This window comes from Medicago sativa, chromosome 7 (genome assembly GCF_051527215.1).
Source record: "Medicago sativa cultivar Bolivia chromosome 7, Bolivia_mono, whole genome shotgun sequence".
NCBI classification, from domain to species: domain Eukaryota; kingdom Viridiplantae; phylum Streptophyta; class Magnoliopsida; order Fabales; family Fabaceae; genus Medicago; species Medicago sativa.
In genome coordinates, this window is record NC_140755.1 from 5,207,248 (window position 1) to 5,226,121 (window position 18,874).

The 18,874-nt window shown below is 36.1% G+C and overlaps 1 pseudogene across 1 annotated transcript; it reads right to left on the reverse strand.

Annotated features, from left to right (window-relative positions):
• Nucleotides 1-14,838: 14,838 nt before the first annotated feature.
• Nucleotides 14,839-17,596, reverse strand: LOC146903729 (uncharacterized; annotated as a pseudogene). Its single transcript, XR_015018458.1, has 9 exons — nucleotides 17,585-17,596; nucleotides 17,386-17,463; nucleotides 17,182-17,297; nucleotides 16,760-16,886; nucleotides 16,465-16,683; nucleotides 16,280-16,372; nucleotides 16,094-16,198; nucleotides 15,197-15,489; nucleotides 14,839-15,091 (listed from the first exon to the last, which is right to left on the reverse strand). The product of XR_015018458.1 is annotated as an uncharacterized LOC146903729 (transcript).
• Nucleotides 17,597-18,874: the final 1,278 nt, after the last annotated feature.

The window sequence follows — 18,874 nt, forward strand, 5'->3', positions numbered from 1 at the left end:
CGAGGACTGTTTTTAATCTCAATAATTCAACTACGTTGTATTTTAGGATGTATAAAGGTTATTTTGATTTGCCACTAGGCAGTAGATTGGTTTGATTGCATAAAAGTAATTGCTAAAAAATAAATTGGTTTTCAAGAATAAGAGAGAGATGAGTTTAGGTCTATCGAATCATCTATGTTCCCCTAATTGTTATGTTGCACCTATTCGTATGAATGATCTTCTAATCCCACGATAGTTAACAAAATAGTCCTAATCAATCCCTTGAGTTAGGACCCTCTTCTTAAACTACAGCCCCTAATCCCTTAGGTGGTCTAATAATCTTTGAAGGTTTAAAGCACGTTAACCTAATATCACTAATAAACGATTATCCATTCCTAGACTAACCATGTTTATTAGAACAATTCAATAGGTCTAAGTAGAAAGCTATGGTCAGTAGTCATTCATTCTCACAAAATCATATTTATATTTGATCAGGATATAAAAAGCATTAAGAACAATTGAATTGAATAAAGACTAGAATATCATTCACAATAAATAGAGTTTCACAACATAAGATCTCAATTAGGGTTACAACGAATCATCTCAGACCTAACCTCTAATGGATTTAGCTACTCATAATAGTGTTTACAAATAACATAATCATTAGAGGTAATAAAACATACACAAAGTGGTTGGAAGATGAAGAAATCGTCCTCCTGGTCTTCCTTGCAGTTGCAAAATCGCACTTGGCTCTCTAGAATTCGTAACCCTTGTTTTTGGAATAGACTTCAGCATAAATAGGCACAGAAAATCGCCCAAATCGTGTCACGTTTTAAGTGAATCGTGACACGTTTTTACCTTCTGGAGCAAGAAACTGAATTAGGGCTTCACCAAATCGTGTCACGTTTTACCAATCGTGACACGTTTTCATAATGTCGAACCAAACCTTTCTGAAGCTCTTAAATCGTGTCACGTTTCTGATAAATCGTGACACGTTTTCTTTCTTTGTATTTTCTTCAGTTTTTCTGCTCTTTTGCTGCATAAGTCTCCTTGTGAACTCCATTTTTGTGCTAAAATACATATAAAATTACGTAATGACAAGATGTCATCAGGTGTTAAGAGACAATCAAGGAGCTTTGGGGTGGAACATTTCTGATTTAAAGGGTATTAGTCCAGCTTATTGCATGCATAAAATACACATGGAGGCTGAATACAAACCGGTGGTTCAACCTCAAAGGAGACTTAACCCAACAATGAAGGAAGTGGTAAAGAAAGAGGTGCTGAAGTTACTAGATGCAGGTATGATCTACCCTATCTCAGATAGCTCATGGGTAAGTCCAGTTCATGTGGTACCCAAGAAAGGAGGAATGACGGTGGTAGCAAATGAAAAAAATGAATTGATACCTACCCGCACCGTCACTGGTTGGAGAATGTGTATAGACTACCGGAGGTTGAATACCGCAACAAGGAAAGACCACTTTCCATTACCATTCATGGATCAAATGATTGAGAGATTGGCTGGCCAAGCCTTTTATTGCTTCTTGGATGGGTATTCAGGGTATAATCAAATTGCAGTGGCTCCGGAAGATCAAGAAAAGACTGCCTTCACTTGTCCATTCGGTGTGTTTGCTTATCGAAGGATGCCCTTTGGGCTGTGTAATGCGCCAGCAACCTTTCAAAGGTGCATGCTTTCCATCTTCTCTGATATGATAGAGAAGAACATTGAGGTATTTATGGACGACTTTTCTGTTTTTGGTAAGTCTTTTGATCAATGCTTGTTCCATTTAAATGCTGTACTTAAAAGATGCACTGAAACTAACCTTGTTTTGAATTGGGAAAAATGTCATTTTATGGTAACTGAAGGTATAGTTTTGGGGCATAAAATAAGTGCTAAAGGCATTGAGGTGGACCAAGCTAAGATAGAGGTTATAGAGAAACTTCCTCCACCAATCAATGTTAAAGGAGTGAGGAGTTTCCTGGGGCATGCCGGTTTCTATCGGCGGTTCATAAAAGACTTTTCTAAAATTTCCAAACCCCTCTGTAACCTCTTGGTCAAAGAAAACGAGTTTAATTTTGATTCTGAATGTCTAAATGCTTTTTCTTTGATTAAAAACAAGTTGGTGACTGCACCAATAATCATTGCACCCGATTGGGATTTACCTTTTGAACTTATGTGTGATGCAAGTGATTATGCTGTTGGTGCAGTCCTAGGCCAACGCAAGAACAAATTTTTCCATGCAATTTACTATGCAAGCAAGGTTTTAAATGAAAATCAAGTTAACTATTCCACAACTGAAAAGGAATTGCTTGCTGTAATCTTCGCATTGGAAAAATTTCGTTCTTATCTAATAGGCTCCAAAGTCATTGTTTTTACAGATCATGCAGCTCTCAAATATCTCTTAACTAAAGGGGATTCAAAGCCTCGACTGTTGAGGTGGATCCTATTATTGCAAGAATTTGATCTTGAAATTCGTGACAAGAAGGGAGTCGAGAACGTGGTAGCTGACCACCTCTCAAGGCTGGAAAATGATGAGGTAACAAAGAAGGAGAAGGCCATCAAGGCCGAGTTCCCTGATGAACAGCTGTTTGCTATTGGAGAAAGACCTTGGTTTGCTGACATGGCAAACTTTAAGGCCGGTAACATAGTTCCTGATGATATGACCTATCCTCAGAGGAAAAAGTTCTTCAAAGATGCGAACCACTACTTGTGGGATGACCCTTATCTGTTTAAGGTAGGTACTGACGGTTTGATTAGACGTTGTGTTGCAGGTGAGGAAGCACATAGTATCATGTGGCACTGCCATAGCTCAGCTTATGGAGGCCACCACAGTGGAGAAAGAACAGCTGCAAAAATTTTGCAAAGTGGATTCTGGTGGCCCACCCTTTTCAAAGATTGCCACGACTTTGTCACAAGATGTGACAGATGCCAAAGGACAGGTAACATATCAAAGAGGAATGAAATGCCCCTAAAAGGAATCATTGAAGTTGAACCATTTGATTGTTGGGGTATTGATTTTATGGGACCATTCCCTTCCTCTTACTCTTACCTCCATATTCTAGTCTGTGTTGATTATGTCACAAAGTGGGTTGAAGCGATACCATGTGTTGCTAATGATGCTAAAACGGTTGTCAACTTCCTTCAAAAGAATATTTTCACTAGGTTTGGAACCCCTAGAGTATTGATCAGTGATGGGGGGAAGCATTTTTGCAATAATTTTCTTGAAAATGTGCTCAAAAAGTATAACATTAAGCACAAAGTTGCAACTCCCTATCACCCACAAACTAGTGGTCAAGCAGAGGTTTCAAACCGACAGCTGAAACAGATTCTGGAGAAGACAGTTGCGTCAAATAGGAAAGATTGGTCTAGGAAGTTAGATGACGCACTGTGGGCATATAGGACAGCCTTTAAGACCCATCTTGGGTTCTCACCCTATCAGTTAGTATATGGGAAGGCATGTCATCTTCCAGTCGAGCTAGAACATAAAGCTTATTGGGCCATTAAGGCCTTAAATTTTGATCAAGTAGCCGCTGGTAAGAAAAGAATTTTGAAACTTAATGAACTTGAGGAGATGAGGCTTAGAGCGTATGAAAATGCACTCATCTATAAAGCCAGGACAAAAAGGTATCATGACAAAAACTTAGTGCCTAGGGATATTAACTGTGGACAACTAGTTTTGTTGTATAATTCCAGGTTGAAGCTGTTTCCTGGGAAGCTCAAGTCAAAATGGTCTGGACCATTCTTGGTCAAAAGTGTGTCACCATATGGAGCTGTTGAACTAGTGACACCTGAAGGAGATCGAAGTTTCAAAGTAAATGGACAAAGAGTTAAACCATACCTAGGTGGCAACCTACCTAAAGGAAGGGTGGCACTCATTCTGAAGGACCTCTGAAGATCCTTAGCAGTCAAGCTAGTGACGATAAAGAAGCGCTGGGTGGGAGGCAACCCACTAGATTTACTTTGTTTTTCAATACTTTCAGTTTTTATTTTCTTTTTAATGTCAAAGTCCATTGAATTTATTTCCCTATTGTAATTGCTCCTGCACTTGTTTTATTAATGAATTTGTTTTGTTTCATGTGACCTATTCCAGTTTAGTAACAGTTGTTTGATGAAACGGTATTCCAAAAGTTCTAAAGGAGGGGTGACTTGATTCAAAGGCGAAGTGTACGGCGTTGCTAGGTAGTCACATACTCCCAGAAATCTCAGCCATAAGGTTCATTGCCAAATCTTGTTTTTCAATTTACTTATATTTAGATTAGTTTTCCATGCAACTACATTTCTAGAACTTGCATTGTTTCTCTATTATTGATTGGTCTTTGTCAATTACACACTGAGGCAAAAGTGCTTGGTCCTGTGAGCCTTTTTGAAGCCTACCCTGTTTTAATTTGTTGAATTTATCCTTTCTTAACCAATTGTGAGCCGGTAGGATTAGAACTTTTTGTTCGGTGACAAACTACATTACAAGCCTAGAGACTTTTAGGACTTGTCCCTTAATGAATTTCTGAGTTAAGGCATTGTAGAATGTTGCTAAAGATTAAGTTTGGGGTTGCTATTGGAATTTGCAACCAACTAAGTTTGGGGTGGGGGTACTAGAGAATAAGAGAACAAAAAAATGAAAGAAATATGAGATTGTCATGCAAAATATACACATAAAAATGGTGTATCAAAAAAAAAAGAAGAAATTGAATGATGAAAAAGGGACAAAACATTGAAAATCCGAGTAACTTCAAACTCGATTGTCCCTAAATGTTAAAAATATTCTCTAGTACCTTTGCATTGATTGTATTTCCACAAGGTGAATGAATGAAGGATTGAATTTTGTGCTTTAACTTCCGTAGGAATGCCTAACTCAAATTTTGTGTAGCCTACTTATCCAAATATATCCCACCTTTCACCTAAGCCCCGTTATAACCCTAAAGACCTCAAAAGTGTGTAATGATATTGACTTTGATTGATGTTTAGAAACTTTTCAAGCGTATGGTAATATGTAGACCTGCATGTCGACTGGTAGAACCCTATTTCATATTGATGCGTGGAGTTGTGAATTGGTGGATGCGAACAAGTCAAACTAGCTCATCTTTAGCTAGAAGGAGAATGAACTTTTGGGTACTATCGTTTTGTCAGGTAACTGTTATTTTACTGTCGTTTGTCACTGTTGCAAGCAAATTCCTTGAGGACAAGGAATGGTTTAAGTTTGGGGTTGTGATGACATTCTGTCATTACGTAATTTTTAGGACTTATTGTGACATTTTGATAGAGTTCTCATGCAATTTATACTGTTCTGGAGTGCAAAAAGCTTAAATATTGAAGTCTGTTCGAAGGAAATCGCGCCACGCCAATTTCAAGCCGTGCTGCGATTTTTGAAGCAAAATTACATCCTCCCTGTTTGAGGGAAATCGCGGCACGCCTATATACATGGCGCGGCGCGATTTTGACGGGTCAGACCCATGACTTCTATAAATACTGCACTCAATCTGAAGAACAAGGGTTACGATTTTGGAGAGCAAAGTGCGATTTTGAGAAATCGGAGACGGCTAGAAGGGCGATTTCTTCATCCTTTTACCAATTCATGTATGTTTTAATTATTTCATTGATTATGCTATTTGTAAACTCGATTATGAGTAGCTAAATCTCTTAGAGATTAGATCCGAGATGAATCTTTATAACCCTAATTGACACATGTTGCTGTGAAACTCTATTTTGTTTATGAATTCAATTCTAGTTTATTCAATTCAATTGTTCTTAATGCTTTTTATATCTTGATCACATATAACTTGATTTCGTGAGAATGAATGACCACTGATCATGGCTTTCAACTTAGACCTAATTGAATTGTTCTAATAAACAGGGTTAGTCTAGGAATAGATAATCGTTTATTAGTGATAATAGGTTAACGTTCCGTAAAACCTTCAAGAATTATTAGACCACCTAAGGAATTAGGGGCTGTAGTTTAAGAAGAGGGTCCTAACTCAAGGGATTGATTAGGGCTAATTTGTTAATCATCGTAAACTAGAAGAGGGTTCATAACAAATAGGTGCAGTAGACCAATTAGGGGAACTTAGAGGATTCGACGGATCTGATCTCATCTTTCTCTCATATTTTCTTAATCAAATCTGATTTCTTTTATTTGATTTCATAAAATCAAACCAAATCTTCTGCCTAGTGGCAAAACAAAATAAACTTTACACATCCTAATTATATAACGAAATTGAATTATTGAAGTTAAAAACAGTCCTCGTGGGATCGATATTTTTACTACTTCGATAGTATTTGGTGCACTTGCCAAACGTCTATCAATACACTCAAGTCAAGAATCATGATATGTTTTAGACATATTTGGCATTTTACTTTCACAAACAAATATTTATATGACTTGTAAAACAAGAAACTAACACCACACATCACAAGTAGTACCAAATACACTAAACTAGGGACAAACATACCACAAAATTGATTCACTAAGTACCAATCATCATGAGATCAAGTATTGGGATCCAATTATACAAAAACTTCACAAATATTTGACTAAAGACACCAAAATTTCACAAACACATTCCCCCATATTTCTATCCACTTTTTACCATGTCAAAACACTATGAGGAACCAGTTTTAAGCATCCAAGTCAAACACAAGAGTTGTTCACAAAACTTTTAGAGGTATTTAGTAAAGTTTTTAACACAATTAACAAAAGTATTGAATCACCCAAAGAACACAATATTTTCATGTACTTGTTATCAAAATTAACATTTAAAACACATCAACATTTAACAAAAATAACAAGAAGATGTTGAAAATTTTTTAGGCATTTTTTAGGATTTTTAGTAAAAATAATGGTGTAAACAGCATTGAATAGTGGTGTATTTAGCAGGTAATACAGCAAAAAACTCAAAAAAAATCAGGTCCAAGGCCCAAAACACGCAAGAACTTACAGCCACATGATCAAGACTCAGATCCACGGTCAGAAATGCAAGAAAAACAAACCAGAGGTGAACCAGACTGGTTCACGTGAACCGGTCCGGTTCACCCCCTATATAATCACAAACCGGTTCAAAGCTTCATAACACCCTTCACTTTCTCTCTCTTAACATGCAGAGAAGAGAGAGAAGCTCTCTTCTTCTTCGTCTCCGACGAAATCCAGTCTGGCGAGCTTAATAACTCCATGACTTTCGAATTTTTTTTACAGTTTTTGGAATCCTTTTTCATGTTCTTTACAAATCCAGACTTGATTTCGAAGGAAGAAGAAGGATTGGCGATAGATCTACGCGTTTACCCTACGGCTTTGAACAAAAAAAAAACGAAAGAAAGAAGACGAGTTACCTCTTCTCTGTTCGGTTTGGAGATGCTACGAACAGTTGTTGTTGTTGTTCGTTCTTCCACTTTCGTTCCTTCTCTTTCGTTCCTTTGGACAATCTTGATGCGAAACTGAATTTTGTTGGATTTTTGCTGCGTGATTCGTAGCTTCAAGATCCTTTCGCTGTTGATTTCCACTTTGATGTTCGATTCGAAACCCTAGGGTTTTGGATTGGCTCGAATTGGGATTTGATTTGATTTTGTTGAACGTTTTGATTCGGTTTTGATGACTTTGGTTCAATCTTGATGAACCTGTTTCTGTTTGAATTTGATTTGATCTTGTGCTAACTTCAACGTATTCATCATTTTTCTGGGTTTTTGATCTGTTTTGGTGGAGAGAGAAATTGTGAAGGTGTTTTTGATGAGTTGTCACTGAATGAATGGCCTTTGACCCTTTGACTATGATGTGTCAGCTTTATAGCTGATGCAGTAAGCCTTGGACCAATGAGCACGCGCCACCTGGCCTGGACTAATGACTTGGACAAGTGGACTGATCTGCAAAATAATAAGAAAGAAGGACCAAAATGCAAAATAATACAAAAGGACTAAAAATGCAAAAATTAATAAAATTGAATTAAAAAATGCAATTTGAAATAAACGTAAAGTGAAACAAAAATAAAATCAACCAAAGGACTAAAACGAACAAATTACATAAATGAGGTACTTTAAAGTAACCTCTCTCTGCCAAAATTTCGTGTGAACTGACCAAAATGCCCCTAGGGACTAAAATGACTCAAAATGACTCAAATGCAACTTTAAAATGGTTTTTTTAACAGGGAATTAAAGCAAGAGTTTATTCAGACAAACTGAAAAGACTCAGAGACAAATTTTAGAGATTGAACAGAGTTCTAACACTGGAAATGACTAAAATGCCCCTAGGGGCTAAACTGACTCAAAATGACTCAGATGCAATCTTTTTAAAAGGGATTTTGACAAGAATTGAATCAAAGACTTCATTAAACCAATTGAAATGACTCAAAGACAATTTCTCAAGATTTGAAAGGAATTTTAACATGGGAAATGACTAAAATGCCCCTAGGGGCTAAACTGACTCAAAATGGCTTCAAACGTAATTTTTGGAAATGGATTTTAACATAGAATTAAAACAAAGACTCATACAGACCAAATGAAAAGACTCAAATAATTTTCAAAGACTAAAATGAGTTTGAATGCAGGAAATGACTAAAATACCCTTCTTCATGAATTTTGCAAATAATATTGAAATAAAATGCAGAGAAATATGCAATTGATTAGAGACAAATTCAAATGACTTGAAATGCAAGAAAAAGTTTTGGATGACTTGAAATGCAAGAAAACATGGACAAATACACAGTTGAAAAGATTTGTAAAGCTAAGTTGAGAGATAAAGTAGAGCTAAGTTAAGATATCAGTGTAAACAATAGCAAATTGGCAATTCTTCAAGAATAATAGACATATATCAAAGATGAAAGAAAATTTTGAACAAGTATTTTTAGGTCCAAAATTAGGGTATAACAAACCTGATGGTGCAACAATGGAAAAATCGAATCAAAAGAGATTATTCTTGAGCTATGTAATTGGTTTGGTTCGGTTGCTGAGATGCAAACCGCAAACCGAACTGAACCGCGCAGTTTAGTGCAAAAGTAATCTGAATTCATCCGAACCAAGTGCGGTTTTTTGCGGTTTCGGTTTGGATTGGTTTGGTTTGCGGTTTTTCTATTGGGTTGGTTCGGTTTTGAATACCCCTAGTTCATACCCTCTCACCGCCAGAGGGGCGCCCGTCCATCTAAGGGGAAACCTCGGTTCTCCATCCACCAGAACAGAAGACGTGGAACACTCCGGCGCCCCCTGTACCCTAACGAAGGTATCACGCCATTCCTTTTTGAAATTACATGCATAAGTGGGAAAGAGCCTTTTCCTAGAGTGGGCAGAAATAGCAATCCATGTTCCCTTGTTAACATCTCGAGTACCATAGAATTGGAAGAAGACAGCAACAGAAGGTTCAAGACCCAGAGACTTACAAAGAATTTAAAAACCACAGATAAAAGCCCAACTGTTGGGACGTATCTGCGTGGGCGCCACATTAAGGATCTTCAGCACATCCATCTCAAAGGGCGTGAAAGGGGTTTTCACGCCGAATTCTTCCAAGACGGTGGTATACACGAAATAAGATTCGTCACCCTCGCCCGCCATCTCTTGATCACACGCACGCTCGTCCAGATCACAGGATAGCAACATTACATCCTCTTCTCGCCCAGTGGCAGAGATGTCAAACTTCTCCGAAAAGAATCTACGGCGGACACGTCGACATACAATGACTCCTCTACCAACACTTCTTCGGCGAACGAAGCCATTCCTATTAACCTAGAAGACAATTCGCCTCCTACTAATCCAAACAAAGGTTTCTGATATGGACGAATTTCCTGGCTCTCGTCCTCCTTACGATTTGTTCCTGAAGTAGCATACAGAAACACACAGTCACTATCACTACCCAAATTAGCGCTAGATTCGCTAGACAAATCACTAAACAACTCCTCCCCAAGAAGCCCTTCGTGATAAATATCCCAGTTAATAACCCCATCAGGACCGATAGCATGTCTCAGGCATTTTTTCCTCTCAGTTGGTTGAACCAATTTCCCCTCCTCATCGCACTCTCTAATCAAAACCATCTCCTAGAATCGCGTTCGCTCAAACATAAAAAAAGCGAAAGGACGAAATTAAGAGAGAATAAGAAATCGATGAATACCTGAGAAGGACAAGATGACAGATCTTTAAAGCTACGAGCAAATGGAATGGAAGACAGAGGGACCAAAAGGAACAGCCAACGAAGAGAGTTGAAGAAATGAGAAATGAAGGAAGGACAAACGCGTTTTAAAAGGGTGGAAAGTCGCCTCGAGAAGCGTGTCAGGCACATCTCATTGGAACACGTCGTAGGATTAGGAAACGTGGCGGAGGCATACGTCGCCTTTTATAGGCGACATCTCTTGGACAACGCCGCCCAATGGCTCACACGAAGCGACGCCATGTCGTCATCACTTCGCCTTGTCCCAAGACTCGTGCTTGGGGGGCTGTGAGTGGTCGACCTATAAAACAATACGAATATATACTCCCTGGGGTTTTGTAAGAAAACGTAAAATCACCCTAGGGGGACTCTCCAAGTTCGGGCGCGAACGCCCAAAGACACATATATACTAAAAACAAAGCATTAAACAATTCAAACACTTTGCCTTGTCCCAAGATTCGTGCTTGGGGGGCTGTGAACCGTCATAATATTCCTAAAGACTTGACGACCTCCAGAAGGTCCAGTCCCATGTTGTCATCATTTCGCCTTGTCCTCAGACTCGTGCTTGGGGGCTGTGAACCATCATAATATTCCTAAAGGCTTAGAAGCCCTCCAGAAAGGCTCGAAGCCCTCCAGAAAGGCCCTAAGGCCTCTAGAAAGGCTCTAAGGCCTCCAGAAAGGCTCAGTCTCCCTCTGAAATGGTTCCTGAGACTTTGGCGCGCTTGCCTTAAAGCACTGCCCTTCTAAGCTTCTAGAAACCTCTTGAAACCGCCTAAAATACACAAATACCCCTGTTGCTTGGGAACCAAGCAACAGAAACCCAAGCCCATAGCAGGCTATAAATACCACTCTTGAGAGCATTCTCAAGGTATCTAATCATCAGTCTAAACCCTAGAATCCTAGCATCCTTACCGTACTTTTTTGCAAGTATAATGCCAAATCAAAAATGAAACGGTCTATATTACTTACTTCCCTCTGACGCTAGAGAAGATTTTTTTTGTTCACTTCAACTTGTTAGGAGAAAAATGAATATTGCATTGATGGACCTGCCAATTATAGCTTTAAAAACGCGTTCACTTCAACGCGTTTTCCCCCACCAGTGGTGGAGACTCATTACTAATGAGCAGTCTCTGGTTGCTAGAATGTTTAAAGCAAAGTATCACCCTAAAGGCACCTTTCTTCAAGCAAAATCAACTTCTAACATGAGTTACACTTGGAGAAGTATCCTAAAATCTAGACAATTACTTATCAAAGGTAGCTACTGGCTGATTGGAGATGCGTCTCAGGTCAACATTTGGACAGATAACTGGCTACCCAATCAACATGGGTTCAAAGTCTGGACCCCAAAACCTACTACCACTGACTACACTTTTGTAAAAGACCTTATTAACCCCATCACTCATACCTAGAAATCCTCTACCATCAACAACTTATTCCTTCCCTTTGAGGCTTGTAACACCCCGTTTTCCCAACGTAAAAATTTCATAAATAAATCAGAGTTTTTCAACATAAAACGGAATGTCACATTCTTTTCTTAAAAATCATAAATGGAATAAATAATAATTTATCCTTCAAAAATCATTCAACATAAGTATTTCTAAACTTTGCAGCGGAATTAGTTCAACATCATAAAAATAGTCTTTGGCACCAAGGCCTCATCACTATAGTCTCATAGATAGTCTAAACATCATGATTTGTTCAATCCGACAACTTCATTATAATTCTCATAAAAACAATACGTAAGGAATAGAAGTAAAGTCAAGTCCCATCTCGTTACGTATCAGAGCACCTAGACACACATGTGAGGAGTCCACTCACGACGCCTCTAATCTTGATTACCTGCAAGTTACCCATACGAAGAGCAACATTTCCAAGCAGAGGGGTGAGATTTCTCAAACAATAATATAAAGCATATAAATCATATAAAGTACATTCAACAACTTAAACATCCTATAATTCATTAATCATATCTAGCAACTTAAACTTCCTTAACTAGTATCATTATTCTTCCTACATTAGTCATATACTTCATATTATATCATCATATAAATATCATCACATATCTGCAAATATTAGTCATAAGCATTATCATATATCCTTGTAATCATAACATCTTAATCATAGACATAAACATCATCATATAACATCAAGTACTAATCATATCCATCTCATAACATTATATATCAACCATAAACATAATCACAAACAATCCATCTTAAATATAATCACGAGGAATCATCATACATCATCATTAGTAAACGTATAACATCTTATCATATTCACATATCAGCATATCATAAATCACATAGCATCTTATCATAATAACTTCATATTCAACCATCATAAACAAATCATAATCAACATCATCATCAATCCTAAACAACATCATCGTCAAACATGAACAACATCATCATCAAACATCATCATCAAAATCAAACATCATCATCGTCAAACATGAACAACATCATCGTCAAACATCATCATCATAATCAAACATAAACAACATTCTTAATCAAACTCATCATTCACTTCATATTCAATCTTAAACAACTTCATAGCCGACTTGACACTTGACTTGACAATGCGACTCAACTTGACAATGCAACTCTTGACAACTTAAATCGTCGTAAACTTCTTGATATGCAAATGCATGTGGTACCATTCAGGGCATCAAGCCCCAACATATATGAGCGTAAATAGGCTCTTCAACAAGTGAGCATAAAGCTGCCGGGCCTCAAGCCCCCAACGTAATTTGAGCATTAAGCTGCCGGGCCTCAAGCCCCCATCTTTAATGAGTATGCAATGGACTCAATCTTCCTACAACTTGACAACTTAAACAACATCATGAACATCTATGACATCCTAACATCTTGACATCTTGACAACATAACATCTTAACAACTTGATGACTTCATAACAACTCGACGACTTAACAACTCTTATCATCTTAACGCCTTAACATCTTAACATCTTAGCATCTTGACAACATATGGATCACATAAATAATTCATGTCATATCATAATATAACAATATCAAATGATAATAAACAACATCTTAAAACATCATATTCATCAATCATACACAACTTCATATAACATCGTATTTAAACATCGACAATAATTCACTATGTATCTTTGTAAAAACATAATAAATTATCCACAATATATTTTCATGTCAAACCAAAGCTACTGGAAAGATATCACAAATATCAACAACTTTCATGTTTACAACAAAGATCAATTCAAAACAAAAACATATGAACAAAATGCAAAAACATGAAACAGAGAATGCTGTCACCGTACAATTTTGCTAAGACCTCCCTGTAGTATTTTCATCATAACTCACAGACCAAACATCATTTTCACGTAAAACCAAAGCCACTAGAAAGCTAACAAATTTATCTAAAAGTTTTATGTTTACGCCTAAGACCAATTCTGTACTGATCAATACCAGTTTTCAATTTAATTTCAGAAAAGTTATGTTGAAAGTCCATAAAAATTCACTGTGACCTACGTGCAGTAATTTGACCATAACTCAAGTTCTATATATCGTTTTGACGTGAGACCAATGGCATTAGAAAGCTAACATCCATACCTACAACTTTCATTTTTACACCTAAGACCAGTTCCGCACCGATCAATACCAGTTTTAATATCAAAATTCGGGCAGAATGCAGATTTTCTCCAAGTTTCACCTAATCTCATGGTTCTAACCTCAAAACTACTTCCAATAATCATCTTATGGAGTATCTAAGGTATGTACACAATTTCTACATCAATTCAACAAGTTTTCATCATCTAATCATCAAATCTCTCTCAAAACCCTAATTCTCAAATTCTCACAAACTCTCCCCAACTTGTTAGATGTAATCTAATGATTTAACAACTTAATATTAATGCAAGATAGTCTCACCCTCACCTTAGATTAATTCCTGAATCAACAACAGCGTTCTTCTTTCCTAAGGTCTTCTCCTCTTCTCTTGACTTTTCTCTTCTCTACTCTTCTTTCTTGTTCTTCTCTTTTCCAAAAAGCGGTTTAAGGTAAACTCTTTCCAACCTAAGCTTCTCTATTTATAATACTAAAATATTCTTCCCAAATCTATTTAGGCCCAACAACTTATTCTCCTTTCTATTCTAACCCCCAAATCCACTCACACTAATAATCCACTCGAATCTTATTTTATTAAACAATAAAATAAGTCACAACGTCTCATAAATTTCTCTAAAATCATATAAATCACATAAATCTTATAAATCACACTAATCATATAAATATATTCTAAAACTCATTTAAAATAATTAAATAAAAAGGAGGGCGTTACAACTCTCCCCCACTACAAGAAACTTGCCATTTAGCAACGGCAGAAACCGTTGGTAAAGGTCTCAAAAGCCGTTGCTATAGGTTATAAAACCTATACCAACGCCCACCTGCTACCGTCTAGGATACTATGCTTATACCAACGGCAAGAATGCCGTCCCAATAGCTTATACCAACGGAAAATTAGCTTGATGCTATAGATTTCGGAGCTATAGCAACGGCATTTTACACCTATTAAATAGCTTTAGTCAACCTCCATATCCGTTGGTATAGAACCAAACTGTCTGTTGCTATAGGTTCTCTCTTTTTTTTTTTTTAATAAAATTCACCCTAATATAAATATTTTTTAATAATAATAAAATTTTCACAATAATTCCTGACCAAAAAAAATAATATATTCGGCAATACTTTTTTATTGCACTACACAAAATTGAAGGTAACATAAAAAAAAATTTAATTATATGATCAAAGTAGTAAGTCTTACAAAAATATCAAAATAACAAAATAATGTCAATTTTATATAATAACCAACACAAAAATAGATACTACGTTAAAAAAAAAAAAAACTAGATGACCATAAACATATCCAAGATATAAACAATTTCTAATTTTCCTCTCTTCCATCTTCATCACTGCATCGACTTGAAGAATTTATCTGGTTTGGAGCACTAGCACCATCTGTGGCCTATTAAAAATAAAAAGAAAATATGTTACAAACTCTACTTAATTCATGTTATCATAATATTCAAAATCTGAACTCGAAAAGTAAAATATCAATTATATAATATACCTGTTTTGCAGCTTGTAAATTATCATTCAAATCTTCTTGAGATAATCGATTTTGTATCACTGACATAATATTTGCCATAAACGCATTTTCTTAAGTTCATCCCTCAATTCTTGATTTTCAGACAAAGAAGCTTTTGATTTCTTAGGTTTGGGAATATTGCCTATACAACGCACATGTCCCCTCTTTTCAGCTCCTTTTACTCGGGAATAAATGTCATTCTTCCAAGGCATATGACTTTGTGTCTCAACCGATTGAGAAGTTTCTGCCTCATTACTATGTTTGTTTAGTTCTTCCTGAAAAATTATAAGATATATAGATTATAAGAATACATTTTAAAATAGAATTCATTAAGATGACAATCAAAACAATTGAAAAGGGTCACTTTTATGTCATGATTAGAACAGAATTATTAAAATAGAACAATTGAACATAATTCAGAACAGAATTCAAAACAGAGTTCATTAATTTAAAACAAAATTCAGAACATAATTAAATTATAACAACTGAACCAGAACAATTAAAAAAGAATAAGCAGGATCAAAGTAATGGTTGTGGATGGTCATTCGAATTGGGGACCGCTCATTTGAATATATCAGTTATTTGTAACAACTAGTTCAATTTTACCAACAATAAAAACACACAGCATCATGACAAGACAATCTGAAATGAGACCAATATAAATAACAAAATTCCCCACCCGAATGGCATCATAAAAATCATTCAAAGGGAACAATTAAAACAGAACAATTGAACCAGATTCAATTCTTGCGGTCATAATTCAATTTTATACAACATTCAAGTTTATACAACAGCCGAGGATCCAATTTCATTGATTTAACATATCGTTTCAGTATAAGTTATAGAATCAAAAAAGGTATGAACGAAAGAAAGTCTTACAATAAATCTTGCAGCATGTACATTAACAATTGAACCATCTTTACGGGTACGTGTATCAATGTAAATCTCCTTGCGTGTGGGCGACACTCCTTTGGCTTTTTCTTTCTAATACCAAACAAATGAAATTATAAGTAATTTGTTTCATAAATACAATTTATTCAATTATAAGTTCAAATATTAACTAACCTTCTCATTGATCAATTTTGGGAGACTTTTTGTACCCATGCAATGAATATCTTTGTATCTTTTACGATTCTGACTATTCATTTTACTTTCTTTCTACAATTGATACAACATAATGTTAGTCGAAAGAAGGAATCAAGTTTGAATATTTTTATAATATGACAATATCTCTTTTAAATTCGACTTACTTGTGCCTCTACAGAAAACCAATGATGAACCAATTCACGATATTGACTTCGATCAACTCGAGAATCTAGTTTAGCGGATGCAACTTCTTCTTCCGTTTTACTTGCGTCAAATGTCTTTTCTTTTATAGAACATTTCCATTGTTTCCACTTCATATTCATCTCATATTTTAGATATTCTCTTGTAGTCTCATTCATAGGAGGATCAAACCCAAAGAATTTCTACACATATAGAGATGTGTTAAGTAATTATTTTGCTTAAAAAAGAGATTACAAAAGTGATTATTTTAGCTTAAACCTTTCTAATATGCACAATGCACATAAAGTTGAACCTTAAACCTTTTTGTTTACCAATATTATTTCCTGTTGATGCATAATATTTGATCTTGGAAACTACTTTAGCCAACATTGAAGTTGTTGAGTAACTAATGAAACATGAGCTATCAAAGTGGTCACATAATTTTTAATTACATATCAGTTGCAATTGCACCTACAGAACTCTAGCTACTGCCAAATTATTATGAGCATATTTTCATACCATACACTTGTTTAGCAGAAGGACTGTAGCAAAAATAAAACAATAATACCAAACTCTAATGGGGATTTCCAATATCAATTCACTCAAATGAAGGCTAGCTAGAACAAGCGCATACAGAATGGATGCATTGCATGCTCTTTCAAACTTAACCAGGCAAATATGTTTTCAAATGTCTATCTTACCTGTAAGCTGAAAAGTTTTGATCGGAAAGCAACTCGTCTGCAATTGATTCTTTCCTCTCACGATTTGTTAATCTGCCTGAGTAGTAGTCAAGTGGAGAACCTACCATTGTTCCCACCTGATCATATTCAAATCACAACAAAAACGTTAAAAGATGTTGAACAGAAATCAAATTTTGGTGGGACGCTCAACAACTCTGAACTTGCCTGAAAGTACTTTGGAAGAGCCTTTGATTTTGAACCACTCTTCTTGTAGTGCCGCTTTGGATCAATAGCATCCCTCAACTGTGAGCATCAACCAATATACACATATCAAAGTGTAAGGATCATATTACCCGCAAATGAAGCCATGAGAGAAATTGTGTACACAATAAAGCTAGTTAGCTTGACATAAATTGATGGATACATTGGAATCCATGTTAGCAAATACAGTAAAAATATGTCTATAATTATTTTAAAATGTTATAGAGATGAACCAAGGAACTATGGTAACGTTTATCATTACACTTTCAATGTACACATCCATCTGCATTGCAGTTTATTTCACAATGTCAAGAAAGTCTGACATCAATATTCTAACCAGCATATAAATTCAATTTATAGATCAGGGCTAATAATTATTTGTCGGGACAAAAACTCAAGTGAAGAAGCCAAATCCACGGATCATTGAAAAATATCTCCAGCAAGAAGCATGAGACCAATGCTGTGAGAAGGATAGTTGTAAGGCAACGCTAACCTATCTAGCTTGTAAAGTGGACTAGAATTGATGTGAGAGATTAATAAGAAAACCTCAAAAATAACTACTCTCCTAAATCTAACTGAAATGATAAGCACCACATCTTTGCAGAAAAGCAAATATTATGCATCAACAAGAAATAATATTGGTAAACAAAAAGGTTTAAGGTTCAACTTTATGTGCATTGTGCATATTAGAAAGGTTTAAGCTAAAAGGAACTCACCTCAGTAAAACAAAATCCTCTTGTCCAAGAGTTACTTGATTTCGAAGCTTCTTCAAGTTCCAATTTTGGTCCAACCTTCGATCCAAACTCTCCCCAAGTTTACCAAGTTCATAGGTTCAGTTCTGGAACCACTCCATCAACTAAAACTCGTAGTTTAGCTTAATCCGCAAAATCTACGTAAAAACCCGTAAGCAAATTTCTGCAGCAATAACCCAACTTCAAACGCATTTTTCGGATTCGTTTCAGATCCAAAACATACGAAACTTATATCCGAATTGAAGGGAATTTATTGTAGAGTCCATAAATCCCATAATTGAAGGGGATTCTTATTAGCACAGTAAACGATATGACCCAAAAACAGAATCTGTCCAAACAGCAATCACAACAACTTCTAACTTACCCCAAAACAGCTTTAGGCTTTTGGCTTCTAGCTTATTCAATTTCAGCTCAAATTCTATAGCAGCAAAATAAAACATGTATACACAGTTTCCAAACTACTCATACAACAATTCTAACATGTTACTTCCAATAATCACTTATGGCAGCTTATGCAAACAGCTTATGCTTCAATCTCTAGATAAACTTCACTCCTATGTTGCAACTCTTTCTCCTAACAAAACAAACATGCCAAAACCACACCAGAACACACAAGTAACAACTTAAATCAAACCTTCGATTCTTTTACACAACTTCCATGTCAAAACAGCTTATCACTACACATGAAGCTCACACTCCTA